Source organism: Physeter macrocephalus, chromosome 18, assembly GCF_002837175.3.
Source record: "Physeter macrocephalus isolate SW-GA chromosome 18, ASM283717v5, whole genome shotgun sequence".
Classification (NCBI taxonomy): domain Eukaryota; kingdom Metazoa; phylum Chordata; class Mammalia; order Artiodactyla; family Physeteridae; genus Physeter; species Physeter macrocephalus.
In genome coordinates, this window is record NC_041231.1 from 41897008 (window position 1) to 41905854 (window position 8847).

At 44.0% G+C, this 8847-nt stretch overlaps 1 protein-coding gene across 6 annotated transcripts in view; it reads left to right on the forward strand.

Annotated features, from left to right (window-relative positions):
• The window catches only part of RAD54L2 (RAD54 like 2), a 94779-nt gene that overhangs the window by 12091 nt on the left and 73841 nt on the right, over positions 1-8847 (forward strand). For 2 of the 6 annotated variants that reach the window (XM_055079508.1, XM_055079507.1), the window contains exon 3: positions 3279-3421. The exons of 2 other annotated variants lie outside the window; for them this stretch is intronic. The gene's annotated coding sequence lies outside the window, so the exon portion shown is untranslated. Of the gene's footprint in view, positions 1-3275; positions 3422-8847 lie in introns of all 6 variants that reach the window. 2 more of the 6 variants (XM_055079506.1, XM_055079509.1) reach the window with 1 other exon arrangement.

An 8847-nucleotide genomic window follows, 5' to 3' on the forward strand; every position in this document is an offset into this window, starting at 1 on the left:
ACTGTCATCAGTTCTTTTCATTCTTTTTTCTTTCTTCTGCTCTGCAGTAGTTATTTCCACTATTTTATCTTCCAGGTCACTTATCCATTCTGCCTCAGTTATTCTGCTATTGATCCCATCTAGAGTTTTGGGTTTTTTTGTGTGTTGTATGCGGGCCTCTCACTTTTGTGGCCTCTCCCGTTGCAGAGTACAGGCTCTGGAAGCACAGGCTCAGCGGCCATGGCTCACGGGCCCAGCCGCTCCACGGCATGTGGGATCTTCTCGCACCGGGGCACGAACCCGTGTCCCCTGCATCAGCAGGCGGACTCTCAACCGCTGCGTCACCAGGGAAGCCCCCTAGAGTATTTTAAATTTCATTTATTGTGTTGTTCATCGTTGCTTCTTTCCTCTTTAGTTCTTCTGGGTCCTTGTTAAATGTTTCTTGCATTTTCTCTATTCTATTTCCAAGATTTTGGATCATCTTTACTATCATTATTCTGAATTCTTTTTCAGGTAGACTGCCTATTTTCTGTTCACTTGTTAGGTCAGGTGGGTTTTTATCTTCCTCCTTCATCTGCTGTGTGTTTTTCTGTCTTCTCATTTTGATTATCTTACTGTGTTTGGGGTCTCCTTTTTGCAGGCTGCAGGTTTGTAGTTCCCGTTGTTTTTGGTGTCTGTCCTCAGTGGCTGAAGTTGGTTCAATGGGTTGTGTAGGTGTCCTGGTGGAGGGGACTAGTGCCTGTGTTCTGGTGGATGAGGTTGTATCTTGTCTTTCTGGTGGGCAGGTCCACATCTGGTGGTGTGTTTTGGGGTGTCTGTGGCCTTATTATGATTTTAGGCAGCCTCTACGCTAATGGGTCGGGTTGTTTTCCTGTCTTGCTAGTTGTTTGGCATAGGGTGTCCAGCACTGTAGCTTTCTGGTCGTTGAGTGAAGCTGGGTGTTGGTGTTGAGGTGGAGATCTCTGAGAGATTTTCGCCGTTTGATATTACGTGGAGCTGGGTGGTCTCTTGTGGATCAGTGTCCTGAAGTTGGCTCTCCCACCTCAGAGGCACAGCACTGCAGCATCAAGAGCCTTTCATCCACACGGCTCAGAAAAAAAGGGATAAAAAGTAGAAAGAAAGAAAGAGAAAAAGAGAGAGAGAGATAAAGAAAGAAAGAAAGAAGAAAGAGAAAGAAAGATGATAAAATAAAATAAAGTAAGATAAAATAATATAAAGTTATTAAAATAAAAAATAATTATTAAGAAAAAAAATTTTTTTAAGTAAAAAAAAAAAAGGACGGACAGAACCCTAGGACAAATGGTGAAAGCAATGCTATACAGCCAAAATCTCACACAGAAGCATACACATACACACTCACAAAAAGAGGAAAAGGGGAAAAAATAATATATCTCTTCTCTCCAAGTCCACCTCCTCAATTTGGGATGATTTGTTGTCTATTCAGGTTTTCGACCAATGCCAGGTACATCAAGTTGATTGTGGAGATTTAATCCGCTGCTACTGAGGCTTCTGGGAGAAATTTCCTTTTCTCTTCTTTGTTCGCACAGCTCCTGGGGTTCAGCTTTGGATTTGGCCCCGCCTCTGTGTATAGGTTGCCGGAGGGCGTCTGTTCTTCGCTCAGACAGGACGGGGTTAAAGGAGCAGCTGATTCAGGGGCTCTGGCTCACTCAGGCTGGGGGCGGGGGGCAAGGGGCACGGAGTGTGGGGCGAGCCTGCGGCGGCGCGAGCCTGCGGCGGCGCAAGCCTGCAGCGGCAGAGGCCAGCGTGACGTTGCACCACCCTGAGGCGTGCCGTGTGTTCTCCCGGGGAAGTTGTCCCTGCATCACGGGACCCTGGCAGTGGCGTGCTGCACAGGCCCCCGGGAGGGGAGGTGTGGATAGTGACCTGTGCTCGCACACAGGCTTCTTGGTGGCGTCAGCAGCGGCCTTCGCGTCTCATGCCCGTCTCTGGGGTCCGCACTGATAGCCGCGGCTCGCGTCCGTCTCTGGAGCTCCTTTAAGCAGCGCTCTTAATCCCCTCTCCTCGCGCACCAGCATATATCTATCTTTTAATAGTTATGTAGTTAATTTCTATCAATTTTCCTAGTCCCCTGGTGATAGCCATTTGTTTCTTTTTCTCTGCAGTTACAGGCATCCTTGTAAATATATCTTCGTATTTTCTGTACTCTGTATACTTCTTAGGATAAATTCCTACCAGTGGAGTTTCTGTGTCAAAAGTTATGCATGTTTAAAATTTTACTAGATATTATCACATAACTTTTGAAAGATTATATCAATTTATATTTCCTCTATCACTGAACATTGTCAATAAATTTAGTCTTTGACTATTGAAGCCTAGATAACCTTTATTTACATTTCCTTAAATGTAAGTGATGAGCGTCTTTTCATGTTTTTGTTTCATATATAGATTGATCAATTAATTAATTGATTACTCAGTTATCTTCTTTCTATCATCTTCCCATCCTCCCTCCCTACCCTTTTTGTTTTTACCTACATACAAGGTAGACCCATAGTAACTTGACCTCTCATGCCATCCTAGCCCTCTCCTTCCTATCCCTTTTATCTAAAATGCAGTTTTACTGCCATTTCCTCACTACTTGCTTTATCTATATCTCTTAATCCTTTGTGGTCTGGCTTCTGGTCCTGTTTTTCTCCTGAATACTATCTCTGAGTGAATTCCTTGTTGCCCAGACAAAAATTTTTTTCTTGATGTTTGTTCTCCCTTGTTTTGACTAATTCCCCATTCCCTATCATCTTTGCAGGGAGGGAAGCTGCATATGAGTGGACTTTTTATTATGGAACACTTCAAACATATACAGCAGCAGGGAGTATAGTATAAAGAACCCTATGGACCCATCACTCAATTTCAATAATGACCAATATTTCCCCAATTTTTTCTTTCAATTGTCCTTCCCGCCTTTTTTTGCTGTTGTTGGCATATTTTAAACTAAATCTCCGACTTTGTCACTGAGTGTGTGTCTAACTAATAAGAATATTTTATTTCTTAAACACCATTACCTTGCCATTTTCTACCCTGATAAAAATTAACGTTTCCTTAATAGTGAGGACTTGATGTTTAATCCTGGCTCTGATATCTGCTGTTTAACTTGGGCAATTTTTAAACTTGTTTTCTCATCTTGAAATGCAGTGAGATAATGATGATAATGCTGCCTAATAGGGTGGTTGTGAGGTTACCTCATTTATTCCCACATGAAGTGCTTAGCACCGTGCTTTACCTAGGTGGGGGCTCAAACATTTTTTTGCATTTACTCTGTCTTCGTCTATCCATTCATTCAGCAGATATTTATGGAACACATATGTGTCAGCTGAAGAGGAGACACTGACCTTGGCTTCTAAGATTCTGCACTATCCTGATTCTCTGCCTGCCTCTCAGATGTTTAAAAACCCCTTCCTTTTTCCTCCTGGTTGTGGATGTAACCCAGGTTTGTTGTTTTTCCTTTTCTATTCCCTCTATAGTCTGACCCTCAGAAATCTAGCTCTTTCACTCCCACCACTTCAGGCTATCCAAGTGACTCAATTCTATAACCCTGGTTTCTTTACCAAGCAACAAACCCACATTTCATCCTGGCTTTTAGACATGTCTTTCTGGTCATGGGAATGAGTGTAAAGTGCCCTGAACTGAGTCTGCCCACCAGGGCTTCACTCAGTCTTGCCACTAACTCTATGGCTTGGGCAGTTCAGTCACCTCTCTTGATCTTGGTGTCCTCAGTCAGAAGGATGGTAGGGCTGGATTAGAGTCTGAAGTCCTGTGCAGCTTTAAAAGCCTATCAGCTGTGAGAAGGTGGTTTCAGAAATGTCCTGCTCAGCATATGTGGGACCACATGCATCATTTTACTCCCCAAACAAGTTTCTGGCTTTTCCCATCTGGCCTCTCTCAGGATATCCAGGCTTCATCCTGTGGCTTTTCCCTTTCATTTGTCTTCAACATAGGGCCACTTATCTCGTGGCTAGTTCTTCAATTAATCCTGACTCCTGGCTCTTCCAGAAACATACATTTAGCACTTTTCAGCTTTGTGTCTGTATTCACATTGTTTTCTTTGGCTGTCGTATTCACATTGTTTCTCCTGAACCTGTGTTCTGGCCAACTGAATTTCCGACCATCTTTCTAGACTAAGTTCAGGTGACAGCTTCATCCACATTGGAAGTGAGTCCTCCCTCTTCTGACTCTCATGACTGGCAGTGCATCAGTGACATTTCACAGTATGCCTGGTGCTTCAGCTATTTGTGTGTGTAAGTTTTTCTTCCCTCCTAGTGTAATCTTCTTGAGTGTAGGTACCACATTTACACTGTGTGTAATTTTGCATCCTACAGTGTCCAGCACAATTCTTTGTACTAAGAGTTTGCAATAAATACTGATTGAATAAGTGACTGAGCTAAAGTAGACTTTGCTTCAAGTTAAGAACACTTAAGGAAATGTTTTAATTTTCATTTTATTTATTTTTTAATAAATTTATTTATTTATTTATTTTTGGCTGCGTTGGGTCTTCGTTGCTGCACACAGGCTTTCTCTAGTTGAGGTGAGTCCGGGGGCTCCTCTTCACTGCAGTGCGTGGGCTTCTCATTGCAGTGGCTTCTTTTGTTGCGGAGCACGGGCTCTAGGCACATGGGCTTCAGTAGTTGAGGCATGCAGGCTCTAGAGGGCAGGCTAAGTAGTTGTGGTGCAAGGGCTTAGTTTCTCCGCGGCATTTGAGATCTTCCTGAACCAGGGCTTGAACCTGTGTCCCCTGCATTGGCAGGCGGATTTTTAACCACTGCGCCACCAGGGAAGCCCAAGGAAATGTTTTTAAACCTAAAAGGCTGAGCTTGTGAAATGGTACTAATTCAGGTACTAATTCCTTGACCTCAAAATTCAAAGAATCCTCTGCTTTCCTGTCCTGTCTCAGAGTTGGGAAGATTTTCCAACTCTTTGGGTAATACAATTTAGCTTCTCCAAAGCATAGCTGGTCATACTACATACTGTCATCATGGAGTAGCTAAAGGTAATCACCAACATTAATTGAAAGCTAACTTACCATGTGCTAGGCAATATGCTAATTACTTTATTTTTTTCACTTAATTTAAAAAAATCTTACATATGTACTGTTATTCTTCTCATTTTATAAATAAAGAAATCTAGGTTTAGAGAAATTAAGTAACTTCTTTAGTATTCCTTAGATAGATAGTGGCAGTGCTGGGACTGTGACCCAGGCCATCTCGTCCCAGAGCCTTTATTCTTCACTAGTGTGCTGCTTTCCTGTCCAAAGCATGTTTACTACCAGTTGGCTCTTTTATGTTTATTTTCTGGCATTTATCAAATACCTTGCATGGAATTTTTCATTTCTCCCCACCAAACCAGCTATCCCTCTACTGTTCTTTCTGATTTTGGTGAATGGTATGCCAGACTTCAAGCCTCAGATTCATATATAATTTTTCCCTTTCCTTCCTGTGAGTTTTCCTTGGTAATGTCTTACCCCTGCTCCATTCTTTCTGGTTTCTTTCCTCTTAACCCAGGGCCTCCAGGTATAGTCCTGGATTATGATGGTTGATTTTCCTTCATTCTCTCATTTTTATAGTCCTTCTGAAAGGGTTGCCTGTCACCCATTTCTCTACAGTTAAAAATCCTTCTGCTGTTCCTGTAGCTGGGGTTCCTAAAAACCAGTTTTCAAATAGTGCTCCACATAGTTACCAGTGTTCTTTTTTTTTTTTTTTTAATATTTACTTATTTATTTATTTGGTTGCACCAGGTCTTAGTTGAGGCAGGCGGGCTCCTTAGTTGTGGCATGCATGTGGCATCTAGTTCCCTGACCAGGGCTCGAACCTGGGCCCCCTGCATTAGAAGTGTGGAATCTTAACCACTGTGCCACCAGGGAAGTCCCACCAGTGTTCTTTTTAAATTGGGAATTCAGATGATGCCATTTCCCTGCTTGAGATCCTTTAGTGGCTCTCACTGGGGGCACATGGACTGTGGGAAGGATTGCACGGAGACAGATACTGAGGCCACTTCTGAGCTCAGCAGAGAAGGGCTCGATGGCATAATAGTTATGTCTGCCAGAGGTACAGACAGGAGAGTGGTGCCAAGTGCCACATATTTGCCAATTTTTATATAGGACAAAGTTCAGACTCCTAAACAAAGTCCTCCGGACACTGCTGGATCAAGATCTGGCCTGTCTACTTCTCACAATTTCCCCATTTACTCCCCCAACCTCTATTCCTATGGAACTGTACTTCTGCCTATGTCATTCCCTCTCTCTGAATGACTGCATCAGTCTCTTCTTTTTTTTTTTTTATACAGCAGGTTCTTATTAGTTATACATTTTATACATATTAGTGTATACATGTCATCCCAATCTCCCAATTCATCACACCACTGCCCCACCCCCCCACCACTTTCCCCCCTTGGAGTCCATACGTTTGTTCTCTACATCTGTGTCTCTATTTCCATCAGTCTCTTTTTAAGGAAAGAAGACATTGTCCTTTGACGTTCAGATCTGTTGCCTCCTCTGGGAAGTCTTCACCAGCCTTCCCAGGCAAAATTATTTCCTTCTCTGTCCTGTAGAACCTTTTCCTTCCTCCCTCCCTCCCTTCCTTCTGAAATATAATTCACATACCATAAATTTCCACCATTTTAAAGTGTTTAATTCAGTGATTTTTAGTATATTCACAAGGTTATACAATCATCACCACTATATAATTCCAGAACATTTCTTTTTTTGTTTTTGATTAATTATTTTATTTATTTATTTTTGGCTGCATTGGGTCTTCGTTGCTGCGTGCGGGCTTTCTCTAGTTGCGGCGAGCGGGGGCTACTGTTCGTTGTGGTGCGCGGGCTTCTCGTTGCAGTGGCTTCTCTTGTTGTGAGCATGCGCTCTAGGTGCGCAGGCTTCCGTAGTTATGGCACGCGGGCTCTAGAGCGCAGGCTCAGTAGTTGTCGCCCATGGGCTTAGTTGCTCTGTGGCATGTGGGATCTTCCCAGACCAGGGTTCGAACCCGTGGCCCCTGCATTGGCAGGCGGATTCTTAACCATTGTGCCTCCAGGGAAGTCCCAGAACATATTTTTTTTTTTTTTTTTTTTTTGTGGTATGCGGGCCTCCCTCTGCTGTGGCCTCTCCCATTGCGGAGCACAGGCTCCGGATGCGCAGGCTCATTGGCCATGGCTCACGGGCCCAGCCGGTCCTCGGCACGTGGGATCCTCCCAGACCGGGGCGCGAACCCGGTTCCCCTGCATCGGCAGGCGGACGCGCAACCACTCCGCCACCAGGGAAGCCCAGAACATTTCTTTTCTGCAAAAAGAAACTTGTGCTCATTAAGCAGCCACTCCCTATTCTTCCTTCCCCCTACTCACGGGTAACCACTAATCTACTTTCTGTTTCAGTGGTTTTGCCTATTCTGGGCATTTCAGATAAGTGGAATCATATAGTATGTGGCCTTCTGTGACTGGTTTGTTTCACTTAGCATAATGTTTTCAAAGTTCACCCATGCTGTAGCATGCGTTAGTACTTCCTTCCCTTTTATTGCTCAATAATATTCCACTCTATGGGTATGCTACATTCTGTTTATCTAGTCATCAGTTGATGGAAGAAGAACTTTAGTCATATGTTATACTTACCAGATTGCTCATCTTATGTGTTTACATATCTGTGTCAGTTGACTGGATGATTCCTGGAGGGCTGCAATCATCACTCTGTGACCAGGGTTCTCTCATCTCTGTATCTTCAGTACCTACCAGTACTGGTCAATACTAGATGCTTAATCAGTACTTATTTATTTTATTTTATTTTATTTTTGTGGTACTCGGGCCTCTCACTGTTGTGGCCTCTCCCGTTGCGAAGCACAGGCTCCGGACGCGCAGGCTCAGCGGCCATGGTTCATGGGCCTAGCCGCTCCGCGGCATGTGGGATTTTCCTGGACCGGGGCACCAACCCGTGTCCCCTGCATCGGCAGGCGGACTCTCAACCACTGCGCCACCAGGGAAGCCCTATTTTATTTTATTTTTAAATAAATTTATTTATTTTTGGCTGCATTGGGTTTTTGTTGCCATGAGTGGTTTTCTCTACTTGTGGCACATGGACTTCTCATTGCGAGGCTTCTCTTGTTGCGGAGCACAGGCTCTAGGCATGCGGGCAACAGTAGTTGTGGCATGCAGGCTCAGTAGTTGTGGCTCGTGGGCTCTAGAGCACAGACTTAGTAGTTGTGGCGCACGGGCTTAGTTGCTCCATGGCATGTGGGATCTTCACGGACCAGGGCTCAAACGTGTGTCTCCTGCATTGGCAGGCAGATTCTTAACCACTGTGCCACCAGGGAAGTCCCAATCAGTACTTACTGATGAATCATTTTATCACAGTGAAGTCCCAATCAGTACTTATTGATGAATCATTTTATCTCCCTTTCCAGAAAACCAGACACTTTCTGCCTTTTCAGTGCACCTCAGATCCAAGTCATGATTCCTGTGTGGAATGTCTTCTCCTCCCCCCTTCACTTGTCTAATTCTGCCTTGCTTCAGGGGTTGTCTCAAGGTTTGCCTCCTCCGGGCTTCTCATTGTGGTGGCTTCTCTTGTTGTGAGCACACGCTCTAGGCGCGCAGGCTTTAGTAGTTGTGGCATGCGGGCTCTAGAGCGCAGGCTCAGTAGTTGTTGCCCATGGGCTTAGTTGCTTTATTAAGTGCTTAATGCACTTAATAAAGTGCATTTATTAAGGCACTTAATAAATGTAATCTTACCTATGTCCTTAAGTAGATTGACACTAAGCCTAACAACACTAAGATTCCCTTTTTACACTCCCAAAACAAAGGTGCTTTAATTTTTTAATGGAATTAAGGCTAACATTTTTTTTTTTTTTTTTTTTTTTTGTGGTATGCGGGCCTCCCTCTGCT